The sequence below is a fragment of the Macaca mulatta genome, chromosome 3, assembly GCF_049350105.2.
Source record: "Macaca mulatta isolate MMU2019108-1 chromosome 3, T2T-MMU8v2.0, whole genome shotgun sequence".
In the NCBI taxonomy this organism is placed as follows: domain Eukaryota; kingdom Metazoa; phylum Chordata; class Mammalia; order Primates; family Cercopithecidae; genus Macaca; species Macaca mulatta.
This window is the reverse complement of record NC_133408.1, coordinates 180,080,862-180,101,504: the sequence shown is the minus strand read 5'-3', so window position 1 is coordinate 180,101,504 and position 20,643 is coordinate 180,080,862. Positions and strand designations below refer to the sequence as shown.

The following is a 20,643-nucleotide window of genomic DNA, read 5'->3' as shown; positions in this document are numbered from 1 at the left end:
CAGCCTGGGCAACATGGTGAAACCTTATCTCTACAAAAATACAACAATTATCTGGGCGTGGTGGCATGTGCCTATAGTCCCAGCTACTTGGGAGGCTGAGATGGGAGGATTGCTTAAGCCTGGCAGATTGAGGCTGCAGTGAGCCGTGATTGCGCCACTGCACTCCAGCCTGGGCGACAGAGCAAGTCCCTGTCTTGAAACAAAATAAGCCTACAAAAAGGGAGCCCAGAGAACATAAATTCCATGGTTTCTCCAGGCCCTTCCAGAGGCACCCATTGGGATACAAGGCAGTGGGACAGATAGTTCTTTAGGCTTCATAATGTCCCAGCTGAAATACCTCTCTACAGCCTCCATATCCCTCTTCTCTGGATTTTATACTAAGTCCTCTTCAGACACATATTAGGAACCAATAAATATCTGTTGAGTGAATTCACATGTTAGAGTGCACTTGTTTCCTAGGGCTGCCATTACCCAGGTGCCACAGGCTGGTTGGCTTAAAACAATGGAAAATTCTCTCTCACCGTTCTGGAGGCTAGAAGTTGGAAATCAAAGTGTCAGGAGAGCTATGCTCCCCCTGAAGGCTCTAAGCGGGGGGGCCTTCCTTGCCCCTTCCTAGCCTCTGCTGGCCCAGGCATCCTCGTCTTATGGCAGCATGGCCCTACCCTCTGCCTCCCTCTTCACACAGCCATATTCCCTGTGTCTTTGCGTCTCTCTGTGATATCTCCTCATCATATAAGGATACCAATTGTTAGATTTAGGGTCCACCTAAAGTTACATCCATAATGATTGCATCTCAAGATCCTTAACTAATGACATCTGCAAAGACTCTTTTAAAAATAAGACCAGGCCAGGCACGGTCACTCACACCTGTAATCCCAGCACTTTGGGAGGCCGACGTGGGCAGATCACGAGGTCAAGAGATAGACCATCCTGGCCAACATGGTGAAACCCCGTCTCTACTAAAAATACAAAAATTCGCTGGGCGTGGTGGCACACACCTGTAGTCCCTGCTACTTGGGAGGCTGAGGTTGCAGTGAGCTGAGATTATGCCACTGCACTCTAGCCTGGTGATAGAGTAAGAGTCTGTCTCAAAAAAAATTTTTAAAATATCATATTCTAAAGTTCTAAAGTTCTGGGTGGATGTGAACGTATTTTGTGGGCAGGGGGTGAACACTACTCAACCTGCTACACAGAGCTTTTTCAGTTGCAAATGACAGGAAACCTCATTTAAGGAGCTTAAATAAATGATTATTGGCAATCCTAGCAAAATATATCTAGTAGGTTACCCTGAACAATATCAGGCTTTGATGAGGTTACAAGTCCCTCTCTAAACTAATCGCTGCAGCCAGGCCAGAGGCTGTACCTGAGCTGTTGAGCCAGGGGTAGATTCAGTTCCACGGAAAGCACACAGACTGAGGAGGTTGTCTGCAGATACCATTACCAGGAGAAGGGGGAGCCGGTGCTAGGTGGTAGAAAATGTAGTCATCCGCTAGCATGGTCTTCCTCCACAGTCAGTCAGCTCTTGGGCAGCAGTGACTCTTCTCATATCTGTATTCCAGGGACTTGAAGAACAGCAGGCCTTCAAATAAATATTTCCTGAGTTGTTTTTGAATTTTTAACATCATTCAGTCTCCAAGGGCTTCATTCACGGTAAATCTGCGATCCAGCGTCTGATCCAGGGCGAGCCTTCCCCACGGAGGCACTGTCCTTTGTAAGGCCCTTCTAGGTAGACCGGCTGGCCATCTGTTGTGTAACCATTCATTCTTCAAAACTTCCGTAAAAGAGAAGCAAGAAAGAAGGGTTTGGATCTTGTTAGGGTCAAAGAAGGGCAGGAGAGAAATACAAGTGGTAGATGAAACTGAGCATCAAAGAAATACATCCCCACTTTCCCCTTGGTTCTAACACGCACACACAAATCTCATTATCTGCAGGGTTGGAGTATTGTTACCCTCACATACCCTGGAGCCCTGGTGGAGAATACAGGATTCTGGGTTTAGGCATGTGTCATTCAGTGGTTTAGGCCTGAAATATTGTGCCTTAAACACCCACAGAGGGGCCTTATATCCCAAACACCAGAAGAGCCAATGCCCAGAGGGTGAAATCAGACAGCCCTTAAGCTAGATGAAGCTGGAATTGGTAACCACACTGTGGAGTTTAATTTGCTGACCTAGATGTAGTTTGCAGCCCACAAAATCTCATACCACAGCAAAGCTTTTTCTTGTGCTGAGACAGCTGGCTGAGCGTGATGTTGCAATGACTCAGTTCTCAGTAAAGGGTCTGAAGAAATTAGGGGCAGGGCTACAGCCCCAAGACCACAGCCCCAAGAGACCTTCCTGTTTATTCCATGGGTGAGAGAAGGGGAACCTTCTGTTTGTGGGCACTGGTATTTCATCAGAAGAGACAAGGCTGGGCTATGGGTTTGAGCTGTGTGTACACAGTCAACACATGACAGTCAGACAATTATACTCAGAGTGAGAATTCATACCTGGCCACACAGGCCAAAAGCATCTCTAAAAGCTGTTCTTAGGCTGGGCGTGGTGGCTCACGCCTGTAATCACAGCACTTTGGGAGGCCAAGGCGGGTGGATCATGAGGTCAGGAGTTCGAGACCAGCCTGGCCAACATGGTGAAACCCTGTCTCTACTAAAAATACAAAAATTAGCTGGGCGTGGTGGTGCACGCTTGATGTCCCAGCTACTCAGGAGGCAGAGGTTGCAGTGAGCCGAGATCATACCACTGCACTCCAGCCTGAGCGAAAGAGCAAGACTCCATCTCAATAAATAAATAAATTAAATAAATAAATAAATAAATAAAAGCTGTTCTTAAAACTATGTGAATCAAATCATATTTTTTCCTTGACTTCCATTTTAAAATTGGACATAGGTTTATATGAGGAGGCCTAATTCAAGAAAACCAGAGTTGAAAACTCTGGGGACTAGGAGGACTTCCCATTAAACATAGCCAACTGAGCATGTGCATACTGCTGGGCCTCCTCCCAAAACCCACTAAAATGTGAGTCAAGAGACTTTTTTTAAAAAAGCATAGGTCCATAAGAGAGGTAAGAGCAGAGAGAGGCATCAAAAAAATGTTTAAGCTGGAAATTTGATTAAGAGATAATGAACCTCACATACCAGAGTACAAGGTCTCAAAATGGGGAAGCCAAGAAAACAAGCCAATCCATGCCTCTGAAACACCCCCAAAGGCCTAGGAATTGGAGGCACCAGAAACTTCTGAAAAGGCATGACTGTGGCTGAAAACTAGAGCACTGATTAAAAGTTTTCTTCCAGCCTGGGCAACATAGTAAGACCCCATCTCTACAAAAAACACAAAAATTAGCCAGGCGTGGTGGTGCACACCTGTGGTCCCAGCTACTCAGGAGGCTGAGGCAGGAGGATCACTTGAGTCCAGGAGATTGAGGCTGCAGTGAGTCATGCTCGGTTCACTGCACTCCAGCCTAGGCAACAGGGCAAGAAAAAAATAAAAATAAAAAGTTCTCTTAAGCAATAGTTAAGGCTGGGCACGGTGGCTCACGCCTGTAATCCCAGCACTTTGGGAGGCTGAGGCGGGTAGATCACTTGAGGTCAGGAGTTTAAGACCAGCCTTGCCAACATGGTGAAACCCCATTTCTACTAAAAATACAAAAATTAGCCAGGCATGGTGGTGCATGCCTATATTCCCAGCTATTCAGGAGGCTGAGGCAGGAGAATCATTTGAACCTGGGAGGCAGAGGTTGCAGTAAGCCAAGATGGTGCCACTATACTCCAGCCTGGGCCACAGAGTGAGACTCATCTCAAAAAAAAAAAAAAAAAAAAAAAAGATAGTTAATCCCTGCAATTCTTCCCTTAGCCTATGCAACAAGCTACTACCTTCTCTCAGCCTTCATCAGAGACGGACCACTTATTGTATGGGGAGTTTGAGTTAGAGGAACTTTGGACTTAGGAACAACTGAAGGTGGAAGATTAGTACCAAAGAAGGGGGATGAAATGAAAGTCAATGTACCGGCCAGTGAACCCGTGCTGTCCTCACATTTGACTCCTAGACACTGGTAGGCATATTTATAACTATGGGGAGGGAGTTCAGAGAACTCCCCTAGAAAACTGACCACCAAAAGAAGAGACATGGAAAAGTATCATAAGGGAATCCCCTAAGAATGACTGGCCCCTGTCTGATCACCCCATTCTAAAATCACTCCATCATACATGAAAATCTTTTTTTTTGTTTTGCTTTGTTTGTTCTGTTTCATTTTGAGACAGAGTCTCGCTCTGTCATCCCGGCTGGAGTGCAGTGGTACAATCTCGGCTCACTGTAACCTCTGCCTCCCCGGTTCAAGTGATTCTGCTGCCTCAGCCTCCTGAGTAGCTGGGATTACAGGCATGCGCCACCACGCCCAGCTAATGTTTGTATTTTTAGTAGAGATGGGGTTTCACCATGTTGGTCAGGCTATTCTCGAACTCCTGACCTCGTGATCCACCCGCCTCAGCCTCCCATAGTGCTGGGATTATAGGCGTGAGACACCACGCCGGGCCTGTTTTGTTTTTTGAGATGGAGTTTCACTCTTGTTGCTCAGGCTGGAGTGCAAGGGTGCAATCTTGGCTCACTGCAACCTCCGCCTCCCAGGTTCAAGCAATTATCCTGCCTCAGCCTCCCGAGTAGCTGGGATGCGCCACCACGCCTGGCTAATTTTGTACTTTTAGTGGAGATGGGGTTTCACCATGTTGGTCAGGCTGGTCTCAAACTCCCAACCTCAGGTGATCTGCCCGCCTCAGCCTCCCAAAGTGCTGGGATTACAGGTGTGAGCCACCACATCCGGCCCTACTAATTTTGTATTTTCAGTAGAGATGGGGTTTCACCATGTTAGTCAGGCTGGTCTCGAACTCCCGACCTCAGGTGATCCACCTGCCTCACGCTCCCAAAGTGCTGGGATTACGGGTGTGAGCCACCACGCACCTGGACGCAAATCTTTTTTAAACCAGGGTTTTCGTATGTAATTCTTAAATAGGAATAGACAACAAAAAACAGCTAGATAATTTGTGAAAAGTCTCTATCATGAGAGACAGAGATCAAAACAAGCAAACAGAAAAAAAGAAGAACCTACACAGAAGAGAGCCAATAAAGGGAGGAGAAGAAAAACAAACAAACAAACAAAAAAACCACACAACAATACATATGCTCAGAGAGATAAAAGTAGATTTTTGGCCGGGCGCGGTGGCTCAAGCCTGTAATCCCAGCACTTTGGGAGGCCGAGACGGGCGGATCACGAGGTCAGGAGATCGAAACCATCCTGGCTAACACGGTGAAACCCCGTCTCTATTAAGAAATACAAAAAACTAGCCGGGCGAGGTGGCGGGCGCCTGTAGTCCCAGCTACTCGGGAGGCTGAGGCAGGAGAATGGCATGAACCCGGGAGGCGGAGCTTGCAGTGAGCTGAGATCCGGCCACTGCACTCCAGCCTGGGCGACAGAGCGAGACTCCGTCTCAAAAAAAAAAAAAAAAAAAAAAAGTAGATTTTTATGTCCATGAAAAATAAGAATAGGATTGTCTCCATTGGATTCTGCAGAAGCAGATGCTGAAACAGTTTGCAGTGTGAGATATTTCTTAGGGATCAACTGTTACGGAAAGGGTGAGGAGGAAACAGAATCAGGCTTAGGGAGAAGTCAAGCGATGATGCAGGACTCATGAAGCCCTGGCCAACTCATGAGGAGCATACAGCAGCATACATCAGGGTTGTTCTGGGTTGGGCCAAAATTGCCAGGCATTTGTATCCTGGTCTTGATCAGTTGTTGGACTAGCCTGGGATAGGTGTGCCCTTAAGCAGGGCAGCTGCAGCCAAGGCAGTCCCGAGAAAGAGCTGACAGCAAGGTCAATGTGTGCTCCCTGAAGGTGGATCTGCACAGTGTATCCCCCTGCCCAAGGATATTGTTTCTTTCTTTTTCTTTCTTTCTTTTTTTTTTTTGAGACAGAGTCTTGCTCTGTCACCCAGGCTGGAGTGCAGTGGTGCTCACTGCAACCTCCGCCTCCTGGGTTCAAGGGATTTTCCTGCCTCAGCCTCCCGAGTAGCTGGGATTACAGGCATGTGCCACCACGCCCAGCTAATTTTTGTATTTTTAGTAGAGGTGGGGTTTCGCCATGTCAGCCCTGCTGTTCTTGAACTCCTGACCTCAGGTGATCCACTGCCCTCGGCCTCCCAAAGTGCTGGGATTACAGGCATGAATCACTGCACCCGGCCAATATTGTTCCTTAAAACTGCATATTCAACTAATAAAAGCATTCAAGGAAGGTTGAGCTGTGATAGTAGAAACTAAAAAATCAAGAGGTCAGGTGTGGTGGCTCATGCCTGTAATCCCAACACTTTGGAAGGCTGAGGCAGGAGGATATCTTGAGCCTAGGAATTCGAGACCAGACTGGGCAACATAGTGAGACCCTGTCTCTACAAAAAATAAAAAATTTGTCAGGCATGGTGGCACATGCCTGTTGTCCCACCTACTTGGGAGGCTAAGGTAGGAGGATCGCTTTAGACTGGAAGTTTAAGGCTGCAGTGAGCTATGATCACACCACTGCATCCTAGCTTGGGTGACAGAGCGAGACCCTGTCTCAAAAAAAAAAAAAAAAAAAAAAAGAAAAGAAAAGTCAGAAGATAAAGTTGAAAAACATTGCAGAAAGTAAGGAAAAAGGGTCAGAAAATAGGAAAAAGACAGTTAGAAAATCAGAGACCTTTTAAATCAATTTAGGAAGTCTGACATTTGAGCAATTGGAGTTCCATAAAGAGAGAATACAGAAAATGGAAAGGAGGAAATAATGTTTTACAAAATAACAGTAATTCAAGAAAAAAAATTCTAAAATGGAAGACCATATGTTTCTAGATTGAAAGGGCCTACCCGAGTATCCAAGGCAATGAATGGAAAAAAAATCGCTACCAAGGCACAACACTGTGAAATTTCAGAACAACTATGAATAAGAAGATCTAAAAAGCTTCCAGGATAAAAAAAAAAAAAAAAATAGCAGGTTATGTACTATGGATCAGAAATGGCAATAGCTTTCCTCTTCTCAAGCACAACGCTGGAAGCCGGAATGTGATGAATTCAAAGCTAACATGCAAGTGTGAATGAAGCATGAAGACATTTTGAGAAATGTAAGCTTTCAAAATTTTAACCTCGCAAGCAGCCTTCCTTATTTTATTTTATTTTTTATTTGAGATGGAGTCTCGCTCTGTCCTCCAGGCTGGAGAGCAGTGGTGTAATCTGTGCTCACTGCGACCTCCACCTCCCGGGTTCAAGTGATTCATGTGCCTCAGCCTCCCAAGGAGCTGGGATCACAGGTGTGCACCACTGCACTTGGCTAAGTTTTGTATTTTTAGTAGAGACAGGGTTTTGCCATGTTGGACACGCGGGTCTTGAACTCCTGGCCTCAAGTGATCCACCTGCCTCAGCCTCCCAAAGTGCTGGGATTACAGGCAGAAGCCACCACACCCAGCCCAAACAGCTTTTCTCAGGAAACTATAGGATGATATACTCCATGAAAATGAAGGAATAAATAAAGAGGAAGCCTTGAAGGCCAGGAAATGGGAAGAGAGCAGAGTTGGGAGCAGGAGGATAGTGATGGAGGACTTGAGGATGTCTCCTAGAAAAACACATGAAACCAGCAGACAACGTGCTATGTCTAAATACAGTGAGCAAAGATTTACATTTCCAGTAGAGTGTGGAGAAGAATTAGCAATAGGTACATAGGCAGTTGAACAAATACAAAGTGAGACAATATTTATCTTCAGGGAAAACAAGAAAAAGTTTGTACCAGATAGGAAATATAATCATGTTACACTTCACAGCTCAGCCATGAATAATGGTTGCATTGTCAGAATAAACACCGGCTACTGATTAAACCAGAAATTGCAACACAAGCAAATTAGGAGGATAGGGGAAGAGAAGATATATGATAGCTAAATCCTTGTTTTCCAAAGAAGGAAGACAACAGATAATAAATGCAACGGAGAAAACCGGAGAAGCTGGTGAAAGCTAAAAAGAGGCTGCTTCTGATAATCAAGGGTGGGAATAGTGGGGAAGGAATTGCTTGCTTTAAGATTTTAAAGATTATTTTACTTTTCAAATAATACAAATATGTTATCTGTTAATAACTAAAGAAAGATCATTATTGAATTACAGAAGAAGTTAAACTAGTAGCGGCTATTATTTATGGAGTGCTTATAATATGCCAGAAACCATGGTAGGCATTTTACTGATAGTATCTTATTTATTTATTTGTTCATTTATTTGAGACAGGGTCTTGCTTTGTCACCCAGACTGGAGTGCAGTGGCACAATCACGGCTCACTGCAGCCTCAACCTCCTGGGCTTAAGCAATCTTCCCACCTCAGCCTCCCGAGTAGCTGGGACTACATACGTGCACCACCGTACTGGCTGATTTTTTTTTTTTTTTTTTTTTTTTTTTGAGACGGAGTCTTGCTCTGTCGCCCAAGCTGGAGTGCAGTGGCGCGATCCTGGCTCATTGCAAGCTCCGCCTCCTGGGTTCACGCCATTCTCCTGCCCCAGCCTCCCGAGTAGCTGGGACTACAGGCGCCCGCCACTGCGCCCGGCTCATTTTTTGTATTTTTAGTAGAGACGGGGTTTCACCGTGGTCTCGATCTCCTGACCTTGTGATCCGCCCGCCTCGGCCTCCCAAAGTGCTGGGATTACAGGCGTGAGCCACCGCGCAGGCTAATACTGGCTAATTTTTTAAATTTTTTGTAGAGATGGGGTTTTGCCTTCTTGGCCAGGCTGGTCTGGAACTCCTGGCCTCAAATGATCTGTCCACCTCAGCCTCTCAAAGTTCTGGGATTACAGGTGTGAGCCACGGTGCCAGGCCTCTAATTTGGTCTCTAAATAAACAAATAAATAAAACAAGATGCCCCATCAGACACTGTAGAGCAGCGATTCCCACCTTTTTCTGCACTTCTGAAAGGACAATGATCATGTACGCTCCTTACTCCCACCTGGGAGTCCAGGGTTACACATAATTCCTCACTGTAAATTCATCCTTTTCTCTCCTACACAAGGAAGAATATCTAAATAACTTAGTTAAAGTGACATTATTTTTGGAATAACCTAAAATCTTCTCAAACATAATTTTTTAAAAATAGATCGGCCAGGTGCAGTGGCTCACTCCTGAGATCCCAACACATTAAGAGGCCGAGGCGGGCGGATCACCTGAGGTCAGGAGTTTGAGACCAGCCTGGCCAACATGGTGAAATCCCGTCTCTACTGAAATACAAAAAAAAAAAAAAAATTAGCTGGGTGTGGTGCCGCACACCTGTAATTCCAGCTACTCGGGAGGCTGAGGCATGAGAATCACTTGAACCCGGGAGGGAGAGGCTGCAGTGAGCCAAGATGGCACCCCTGTACTCCAGCCTGGGTGACAGAGGGAGACTCAGTCTCAAAAAATAAAATTAAAATAAAATAAAATAAAATAATAAAATAAAGTAGACATTACAAATCCCAGGATCTTAACTACTGTTAGTAACCAGGTCCCTGTGGCTCACAACCATTGGAGGAAATGCAGCCACACAGGGCCTTGGAGACGTGTCTGCGGCTCCACACTGAGTTGATGGCAGAGCCCAGAGCCCCTGCCTTTTATAGCGCGTGTTAACAGAACAACTGGCTAGGATGTACTTCTACAGATGGTGGCAAGTGCATGAGGCTTGACCATCTGAGCAAGCTTGTCATGGGGCCAGAGCTCTTTCTTTCCCTGTCAGGGCCACTCTTTACAAATGTACCAAAAAAGCTTTTATTGTCAGAGAAAAATAATTCCATTTTGATCTAGATATCGTGTGGAGTCCATTCCTTCAGTAAACTTTTTTTTTTTTTTTTTTTTTGAGATGCAGTCTTGTTCTTGTAGCCCAGGCTGGAGTGCAGTGGCACGATCTTAACTCACTGTAACCTCTGCCTTCCAGGTTCAAGTGATTCTCCTGTCTCAGCCTCCTGAGTAGCTGGGATTACAGGTGCCCACCACCACACCTAATTTTTGTATTTTTAGTAGAGATGGGGTTTCGCCATGTTATGGCTCGAACTCCTGACCTCGTGATCTGCCTGCTTCGGCCTCCCAAAGTGCTGGGATCACAGGCATGAGCCACCGCGGCCGGCCAGTAAACATTTTATTGAATATCTATTATGTGTCAGTTAAGGCAATAGCTAGGCTGGGTGTGGCAGCTCATGACTGTAATCCCTCCTCTTGGGAGGCCGAAGTGGAACCATTGCTTCAGTCCAGTTGGAGACCAGACTGGTCAACATAAGGAGACCCTGTCTCTACAAAAAATAAAAAATTAGCCAGGCGTGGTGGTGCAAGCCTATAGTTCCAGCTACTCATGAGACTGAAGCAGGAGGATTGCTTGAGCAATCCAGGAGGTCGAGGCTACAGTGAGCCGTGATGGTGTGACTGCACTCCACTCCAGCCTGGGCCACACAGTGAGACCCTGTCTCAAAATAAAATATAATTTAAAAGGCAATAACTAGACCAGTGGTGTAAACAAATTCTTTTTAAGAAACAAAATCTTTTTTTTTTTTTAAAGAAACACAGTATCTGACAGACATGCAATATTACAATGGAGATGAAAATAGGGCTGTAGCCACTGAAGGTGGTAGGTAGGGATAGAAGAGATTCATCCTGTTCACTGTGCTTCCTCCTCAACCCGACCTGGGGTCCCACGTGATGCTTTGCAAAACACACTTAGAAAAAAGCTACAAAGCGTTCTACTGACAACTAGCTGGAGCCTGTGGATATTCAAAATAAATAGATTTACTTTGGATATAATTCCCTTCTGTGACATATATGTCCAATAATAAATTGCTAGACACTGTTACATTGATCAGTGCTCACTGAAATACTCGTTATCTTTGTGTGAGAGTGTATGTGTGTGTTGTGTTGGTTGATTTAGTTTTACATACATTTGTACTGTTTCTCAAAAGAATGCATCTTATAATTAGGGTTTGTTGGCAGAAAAAAAGTTGCAGGGGATTTGAATATATCCATTTGGGTTTATAACATTAACCAGTATTTATCAACTTTTGCAGAGCATTAGAAGCACCTGCAAGTTCCTATTAAAAAATAGTAATGCTTGTTAAGAACATGTATTCTTGGCTGGGCACGGTGGCTCACACCTGTAATCCCAGCACTTTGGGAGGCCAAGGTGGGTGGATCACTAGGTCAGGAGTTTGAGAACAGCCTGACCAACATGGTGAAACCCTGTCTCTATTAAAAATACAAAAATTAGCCGGGTGTGGTGGCACACACCTGTAATCCCAGCTACTTAGGAGGCTGAGGCAGGAGAATCGCTTGAACCTGGGAGGTGGAGGTTGCAGTGAGCCGAGATCGTGCCACTGCACTCCAGCCTGGGCGACAGAGTGAGACTCCGTCTCAAAAACAAACAAACAAACAATCAAACAAGCAAACAAACAAAATATTCTTGGGCCCTGCCTCAGACATATGGAAATAGAACAGGACTATGGAGGGGGAATTAGCAGGAATCTATGTTTTTCCTTCAACCTTTTATTTTGAAAATATTCAAACTTACAGAAAAATTGAAAGAATACAGCAACCACCCCATACCTTCTACAAAGATTCCACAATTAACATTTTACCACATTGAGTTTTTTTTTTCCCCTCTCTCTCTCTATCCCCTCCTTCTTCGCATCTACAGAATTTCTTACTGAGACCTTTGAAGGTATATGTCAGACATCATGACACCGCATTCATGTTGTGGGTTACACTGTGTCCCAATGAAAGAAACGCTGACGTCCTAACCTCTGATACCTTGAATGTGACCTTAGTGGTAAATAGGGTCTTTGCAGAGGTACTCGAAATGAAGTCACACTGGATTAAAGTGGGCCCTACATCCAATAACTGCCGTCCTTATAAGGGAGAGAGAGAGTTGAAGACATGGAGAGACACACAGGGAAGAAGGCCACCTGATGTTGCTGATGTTGTCACCAACCAAGGGACGCCAAGGATTGCCAGCAACTACCAGAGGCTGGAAGAGGCAAGGAAGACTCGTCCCTAGAGCCTTCAGACAGAGCATGGCTCCACCAACACCTTGATTTTGGACTTGAACTGTGAGAGAAGAAATTTCTGTGTTGCAAACTACCCGGCTTGTGGCAATTTGTTACCGCAGCCCTAGGAAACTAATACAACTCCTGAATACAGGTGTTACCTAAATGTGGGCATTTAGTGGGACTCGGGGTATTCTCCCCATAACCAATATCATTAGCACGCCTAAGAAAATTAACAATAATTTTATGATATCCAATCCATAATCAGATATATCCAATTGTTCTCAAAATATCTTTTATAGATATTTTTCCTTTTTTTGATCCAGGATCCAATCAAAATATCTTACATGCATTTATTATGTCTCTCTAATTTCTTTTATTCTAAAATAATTCACCATAAAAAATGACTTCTTGATGTGTCCAGGTTTTAAAGAAAAAAATTATTCTCAAGCAGTAAGAAAGACTTAATTCAAGACTATTGCAATAGGAGTGCTGCGATAGGGGAGTGCGATCTGGCTCAGCTCCGAGTACAAGGACAAGTGGGGGTTCACAGCCAAAGAGCAGGATGAGGGGTCAGTGGACGGGAAATTACTAACAGGAATTTCCTGGTCTTGAACTCCCAACCTCAGGTGATCTGCCTGCCTCGGCCTCCCAAAGTGCTAGGATTACAGGTGTGAGCTACCACGCCTGCCTTTTTTTTTTTTTTTTTTTTTTTTTTTGAGACAGAGTCTCGCTCTGTCCTTTCCCATTAATTCTAAATTGCCAATAATCATAGTTTAGAATGAGCTTGATCGACCCATGATGGAAGACATCAAGCGTAGGTGATTCTTGCTAAAGACAGGCTAAGGGCTTAGATATCAAGGAAGCGGGGTGAGGTGCTTGATCAGATAGCTAGGGTGGAGGGATGACTTGGCAGGATTCTTTGTAAGACTGGCTGGGCAGACCAAAGACAAGACGGGGGCCAAGGTCCAGGCCTAGTTGAAAAGAGGGCTCAGAGGAGTCTGACTAAAGTTTGGTCAGGGAGACAGCCTTTGTCACAGGTTAGTTGTCTCATAGTACGTTCCACACTGTGCATTTGTCTTTTCTTTTCTTTTTCTTTTTTTTTTTTTGAGATAGAGTTTTGCTGTTGTTGCCAGACTGGAGTGCAATAGCGTGATCTCAGCTCACCACAACCTCCGCCTCCTGGGTTCAAGTAATTCTCCTGCCTCAGCCTCCCAAGTAGCTGGGATTACAGGCATGCACCACCACGCCTGGCTAATTTTGTATTTTTAGTAGAGACGGGGTTTCTCCATGTTGGCCAGGCTGGTCTCAAATTCCTGACCTCAGGTGATCCGCCCGCCTCAGCCTCCCAAAGTGCTGGGATTACAGGCGTGAGCCACCGCGCCCAGCCTTACATTTGTCTTTTCATCCTTTTGGTGGGATTTAACTTGTTCCTCTATCACCATTAAGTCATGAGGCTTGATTAGATTCATGTTTTATCACATATGGCAGGAATAATTCATAGGTGGTAGTATTAAGTATTTCAGATTACATCACATCACAAAGTGCATAAGTGCATAACAGCTGCACTATTAGTTGTTGTTTTTATTTTTATTTTTGGAGACGGGGTCTTTCTCTATTGCCTAGGCTGGTGTGCAGTGGCATGATCATAGCTCACTCACTGCAGCCTTGAACTCCTGGGCTCAAGCAATCCTCCCACCTCGACCTCTGTAGTAGCTGGGACTGCAGATAAGTGCCACCTATGCCTGGCTAATTTTTTATTTTTTGGTAGAGACAGAGTCTCACTATGTTGTCAAGGCTGGTCTCGAACTCCAGGCCTTAAGCAATCCTCCTGCCTCAGTCTCCAACGTGGTGGGATCACAGGCATGAGCCACTGTGCCTGGCTGAGTTTGATCACTTTGGTAAGGTGAGGACCACCAGCTATCTCCATTGAAAAAGGCAATTTTCCCTTTGGTAATTTGCAAGTCATCTGCAGGTAATACTTTAGCCCAATGTGAGTATCTTGCTCTGCAATAACCTTTTGTCCAGTGGTTTCATCAAAAATCTTTATTTAATTGGGGGTTTCCAAATAGTGATTTCTAATTCTATCATTCCTTTCAGTTTTATTAGCTGGTATTTCCCTTCCTTTATTCCTTGTTTTGAATATCACTAGAGAGTTTTAAAAATTGTGTTATCAGGCCAGGCACGGTGGCTCATACCTGTAATCCCAGCACTTTGGGAGGCCAAGGTGGTCAGGAGTTTGAAACCAGCCTGGCCAATATGGCGAAACCCCGTCTCTACTAAAAATACAAAAATTAGCCGGGCATGGTGGTGCGTGCCTGCAGTCCCAGCTACCCAGGAGGTTGAGGCAGAATAATCTCTTGAGTCTGGGAAGCGGAGGATGCAGTGAGCCGAGGTTGTGCCACTGCACTCCAGCCTGGTTGATGGAGCGAGACGCCATCTCAAAAAAAAAAAAAAAAAAATTGTGTTACCAACTATATTGAGTATTTATTTTGATGTTCGGATTGACCTAAATTTGGCCAGTAAAATTTCCTTCAAGCTGGTTGCCGTCTTGGAACACTTCTTTGTCTTCTGGCACAATTTGATGGCCCAGGCTCACTTTCCCTGCCCCAGACTGGGGACCCACCATTTCTCCAAGGGGCAGAAAACATGGTCATCCTCTCAATTACCTAGAGCAATGGTATCACATTCCACCAGCCTGGCCAACATGATGAAATCCCATCGCTACTAAAAAAAATACAAAAATTAGCCGGGCATGGTAGCGGTGCCTGTAGTTCCAGCTAATTGGGAGGCTGAGGCATGAGAATCGTTTGAAGCCTGGAGGTGGAGGTTGCAGTAAGCTGAGATTGTGCCACTGCACTCCAGCCTGGGTGACAGAGCAAGACTCTGTCTCAAAAAAAAAGAAAAAAAGAAAAAAAAAGAAAAAGAAAGAAAGAAAAAAGAAAACAGAATAATGGTATCACATTCCTTACCTATTTAAAATTAGCTTAATAGTAGCTAATGTTGATCAAGTGCTGGGCACTGGGCCACATGTTTCCATGCATCGTCATTTAATTCACATGTTAATTCTTTACAGTAGATTATGTTACTTATCCCTATTTTACAGATGAGGAAATCAGGGTGTGGAAAAGTTAAGTAAACTGCCCAGGTCCTCTCAGCTGGCAAGAGGAGGAGCTAGCAATTGGAACTCTAATCATTCTGATGCCAAAGCCCACGCTTGGAACCACCATAATCTATTGACCATTTGGCTACAAAAGAAGAAAACTCCTTAAGCAGCACTGAACTTGATAATATCTACATTTTTAAAAACAACCATGCTTTAAGGTAATAGGTATTAAGCAAAATTTAGGGAAAGAAATCCTTGAGTACAATCTGGAAACTTTCTCATTCCCTTTTTTTTTTTTTTTTTTTTTGAGCTGGAATCTTGCTCTGTTGCCCAGGCTGGAGTGCAGTGGTGCGATCTTGGCTCAGGTCCAGCAATTCTCCTGCCTCAGTCTCCTGAGTAGCATGTGCCACCATGCCCAGCTAATTTTGTAGTTTTAGTAGAGATGGGGTTTCGCCATGTTAGCCAGGCTGGTCTTGAACTCCTGACCTCAGGTGATCTGCCCGCCTCGGCCTTCCAAAGTGCTAGGATTACAGGTGTGAACCACCGCACCTGCCTTTTTTTTTTTTTTTTGGAGACAGAGTCTTGCTCTGTCCTTTCTCATTGATTCTAAATTGCCAATAATCATAGTTTAGAATGATCTTGATCGACCCAGAATATGAGGAGAAAGCTTTCTTAAAACTCAACCAGAAGACTTATCATGAAGTGAATTGGAGCAGGGACTTTGGACCAAGGGAATGCTGAAAGCCCTTCCAGCTTCTCACCTGCGAGTCTTTTCTGTGCTTCTGAGATGGTCCATTCAGAGCTTAAGCTGTCCAGGGTAATGAAAGTGTTAGTGAGGGAGAAGAGAAAGCTGCTATGATGATGTAACTATGCCAGGTTGTCTTTGTCACAGGGTGCTGGGGAAGGGGATAGGGAGGGGGACACCTGCCAAGTTGGGGGCTGTGACTGCTTGGACAAAGGAGCGCCTTTTTCTAACCTGCACAGAGGTGCAGACAAGCACTGCAGGCTAGCAGAGGCCTGAGCGGAGTCAAGTTCTTTCAGTTTAAAGTTGACTGTTCTAGGTTCAAGGGTGAATGACTTTCTATTATCTCTTAATAAGAGAAAACTTCCTCCTCCCAACAAGAATTTCCAGTTGTGGTTATTAGCCTAGGTGTAACCGAAATTGAAAAGTAATTGTATTTTTCTTTTTTTTCTTTTTTTTTTTTTTTTTTTGAGACGGAGTCTCGCTGTGTCGCCCAGGCTGGAGTGCAGTGGCCGGATCTCAGCTCACTGCAAGCTCTGCCTCCCGGGTTTTTACGCCATTCTCCTGCCTCAGCCTCCCGAGTAGCCGGGACTACAGGCGCCCGCCACCTCGCCCGGCTAGTTTTTTGTATTTTTTAGTAGAGACGGGGTTTCACCGTGTTAGCCAGGATGGTCTCGAACTCCTGACCTCGTGATCCGCCCGTCTCGGCCTCCCAAAGTGCTGGGATTACAGGCTTGAGCCACCACGCCCGGCCGTAATTGTATTTCTCTTAGCCGCTAAGGTTGCCTCCAGCAACCTGCCCGTGTCCTGCTCTCACTCTCAGGAGGAGAGTCTTTCGCCTTGTATTCCTTTTTTCCCTCCTCCACATGGACTTTAGGGTCCAGTTTTAAGTCCCGGACCTGTTTAGTAACTAGCTTTAATCACAGGGCACCAAGTCTCTGGCCTCTCCATGCTTCCTCCTTCCCTTCCTGGGTCTTAGCCAGGACAGAGAGCAGTACATACCTGAGTACACAGAGCAGTGGTGAGAGGTGTCCCAGGGAGCCATCTCAGGGAACCCATTAAGATAAAGGGGAAGAATAAACAGAAGCAGATGTTCCTTCAGCCCCAGTCCCCAGCCCACTGAAAAACAGGAAGCTGGGATGGCAGCTGATAAGGGCTGTCTCCAGGGCTGGGCCGGGACTCCTTGGAGCCAGGGGCTGGGTTGGGTTTCTCAGTCCTCATCTCTCCAGGACAGTCTCTTTTTCCTTTTCCTTCATTACTAGGAGAAAGCACAAACACAGTCCCCCTTTACCACAAATTACGCAGTTGAGGTCCCACATTTGGGGAAATTGCAAGGGTCAGCCCATCCAGAGTGCAATGGATGAGCCTTGCCCTGGGCAGATCATTTTTGTGATCATGGTATCTCCCCCACCAGGTAAGTATCTCCAGGCCAATCTTTTTTCCCTACCATGGGGACAGGTCAGAGGCACTTTACCTCCATATGAATACAAATGAAATTGTATTCACATTCTATCATTAATGCCTGCGGCCACTTGAAATTCAAAAGATGGGGCCAGTGTCTCAATTCAAAAGTTGGGGCTGGTGTCTCAGTCTGTAATCCCAGCACTTTGGGAGGCCAAGGTAGGTGGATCACTTGAGGTCAGCAGTTCGAGATGAGCCTGGCCAACATGAAGAAACCCCATCTCTACCAAAAATATAAAAAATTAGCCCAGTGTGATGGCAGGCACCTGTAATCCCAGCTACTTGAGAGGCTGAGGCAGGAGAATCGCTTGAACCCAGGAGGTGGAGATTGCAGTGAGTCGAGATCACACCACTGCAATCCAGCCCAGCCTGCATGACAGAGTGAGACCCTCTCAAAAAAAAAAAAAAAAGAAAGAAATTCAAAAGATGTGAACTTCCAAGGTGGAGACTGCAGACATGCACACACATATGTACACGCCACACACATGCATGCACACTATACATGTACATACATGTGCACCCACAGGCACACACATACCATACACTATGCACATGTGTCACACACATGCATGTACACACGTACCATGTACATGCACACACACATACCAAACACACACACGTGCACATACAAGCCCTCATCTAGGCGGAGATCTAAAAGCCCTGCGATTGGCTGGGTGCGGTGGCTCATGCCTGTAATCCCAGCTCTTTGGGAGGCCAAGGTGGGCAGATCACCTGAGGTCCGGAGTTCGAGACCAGACCGACCAACATGGTGAATCCCTGTCTCTACTAAAAATACAAAATTAGCTGGGCATGGTGGCCTGTAATTCCAGCTACTTGGGAGACTTGAGGCAGGAGCAGCACTTGAACCCAGGAGGTGGAGGCTGCAGTGAGCCGAGATCACGCCATTGCACTCCAGCCTGGGCAACAAGAGGGAAACTCTGTCTCAAAATAAATAAATAAATAAAATAAAAATAAAAGCCCTGCGGTGACTCCATTCCTCAGTAGTGATGGTTCCCCAAAACGCCACAGTTCACTGTCCATAAAAGGGGTTGTCCAAGCTTAGAGCTCTCTGTGTCTGGCATTTCCCCTCAGTAAAGTAAGGAGTGTGGACAAGGAAACTTCTAGGACTTTTTCCTGTGCTCCAGCATCCTCTGGCTCTAAGGGCTGTTTTCAGCTCCCCACCCCCATATCCCGAAGGATCAAACGAATCGAAACTTAAGGAATTGGACCTTAAGGCTGTGGTGGCTGGGCTGGAGAGGGAGGTACTCTGCCACGCACCTCCGGCATATCATCCTACAGCAGTGTTTCTCTTTCAAAAGAAAAAATTATTGCAGTGGCTCAGGCCTGTAATCTCAGCATTTTAGGAGGCCGAGGCAGGTGGATCACCTGAAGTCAGGTGTTCAAGACCAGCCTGGCCAACGTGGTGAAACCCCATCTCTACTAAAAATACAAAAATCAGCTGGGCGTGGTGGCGGGTGCCTATAATCCCAGCTACTTGGGAGGCTGAGGCAGAAAAATTCCTTGAACCCAGGAGGCAGAGGTTGCAGTGAGCCGAAGATCATGCCATTGTACTCCAGCCCGGGCAACACAGTGAGACTCCGTCTCAAAAAAAAAAAAAAAAAATTATTATGGACCCCAAGCTGACGAAATCTTTAATATGACCCAAATACGTGCATATTAAAACCTCGGTATGAACACCTCGTGTTGTTAGGTAGTCTATCATCAGAAAAGTCAAGCAGAGAGGGAGAAGCCGGGGTGTCACTCTGGGCCCCCAACTTCAGGAGTGTTTCCGTCAAGGGCTGCATATCCCCCCTTGACAGACCCACCATGGCCCTGGCTTTGATGGGTGTTCCCTGGGTGCAGGGAAGCCCGACCCCTTCTTCTGTCCCCATTCATAGAATCCTGGACTGGCCAGGGGCCTAGAGAGATCACTAAGCACCGCTGAAAGGCTGAAGACCAACTTCTAGATGCAGGCACCCCGCCCCCTCCTGCCCCTCCAGCCTAGGGGTGGCAGTGACTTCCCGCTGCTGTGAACCTCTGGGCTGCCTCACCCTCTACTTTTTGGATCTTTGGCTTATTTGTCCTGGGTCCTAGGAAGGAGGTGAGGCAGCACTTCCTAAGGACAGGGAGTGCAGATGGCATAGGCAAGATGCCCGCAGAGGCTGATCTGGGCATGTGCTCAGCACAGCAGCTGTAAGAGGAAAGCAGGGCTGGGCCAAGGGAGAAGGTGAAATGGGATGCACTTGCCACCAAAGCCTGGCCCTCCATCCCATGACGAGTTACAAAGCCCTTCAGAGTTGTCCTGAGTGGAGGCAAGGGGCTGGGTGTTTGCACCCCTCTCCCCATATCTCACCCCTACATGGCTGAGTTGAGTTCAGGCTGCCCCGAAAGGAAGGAGCCACCCCTGGGCCAGGCAGGCCCCTTTGGGCAGGGCTATTCCTGGGAAGAGACTGGCGGTGAACTGTCAGCAGTCGTATCCCAAAGAGGAACCTGGGCAGAGGCTGCAAAGTCGGCCACAGCACCAAAGCCCAGCTCTGCTTAGTAGCTGCGTGACCTTGACCCAATTCCTCATCCTCGTTTAGCACGCAGTTCAGTTTCCCCATCTGTAAATAGGGAGGCTGTGAAGATTAAATGAGACCATGTTCCCGTAAGGGACAAGAAGCCCGCCCCTCGGCTGGCTTCCCTCTAGGAAGCTGCTGCCAATCGCTTTGGCCAGGATCTGGGACTCTGCTTCAGCCACCTGTATAAGGTGGCAGGGACCCTGTGTGATAAAGTCTGTGCCAAGGTGTGGCCTTCCCTCCTATATCCTGCTCTCAGGGGGTTGGTAGACCTTGCTCTTCTCACTGGCTCCTCCAGCTCTGGGGACAGAACAAGGACGCCGAATCAAGGTCCTCTCGGAGCCTGTCCTTCTGGCCTCCCTCATCCTCCCCACATGAGTGCTGGCAGGGTGGGCCCAAGCATGGCCAGGGAAGGGAGAACCTCTGGATCCTGGAGTTCCGAGCCTCAGCTGTGCCATGCAGCCCAGAGCCCTGCCCGGAGTGGAGTGTCAGGCTCTGTGCCGTTTGCCTTTATCCTCTGTGTGTGCCAATCCCCAGGAACCCCACAGGAAGGAAGCGGTGGAAGAGCCAGGGCAGAATTCCGGCATTCCTGGGTCCCCTAAATCCCACCCCACTCTCAACAGTAGAAAAGATGGGAAGATATAAATAGAAAGCAGTGGGGGTGTGGGGAAGGTCAGCAGCACCCCAGACTGCTTCAGGGCCCCCGGGGACACAAGGAAACTTGATGTGAGTTGGAAAAGGTCCCTC

At 46.5% G+C, this 20,643-nt stretch overlaps 1 long non-coding RNA gene and 1 other non-coding gene across 2 annotated transcripts; both read right to left on the bottom strand.

The window, feature by feature from the left end:
* Positions 1-1,025: 1,025 nt before the first annotated feature.
* On the bottom strand, positions 1,026-17,121 carry LOC144339990 (uncharacterized). Its single transcript, XR_013415645.1, has 3 exons — positions 16,880-17,121; positions 15,897-15,943; positions 1,026-1,771 (listed from the first exon to the last, which is right to left on the bottom strand). It is a non-coding gene; the product is annotated as an uncharacterized LOC144339990 (long non-coding RNA).
* Positions 17,122-17,136: 15 nt separating this feature from the next.
* On the bottom strand, positions 17,137-17,299 carry LOC114677295 (U1 spliceosomal RNA). Its single transcript, XR_003728573.2, has one exon. It is a non-coding gene; the product is annotated as a U1 spliceosomal RNA (small nuclear RNA).
* Between the last annotated feature and the right edge of the window lie 3,344 nt (positions 17,300-20,643).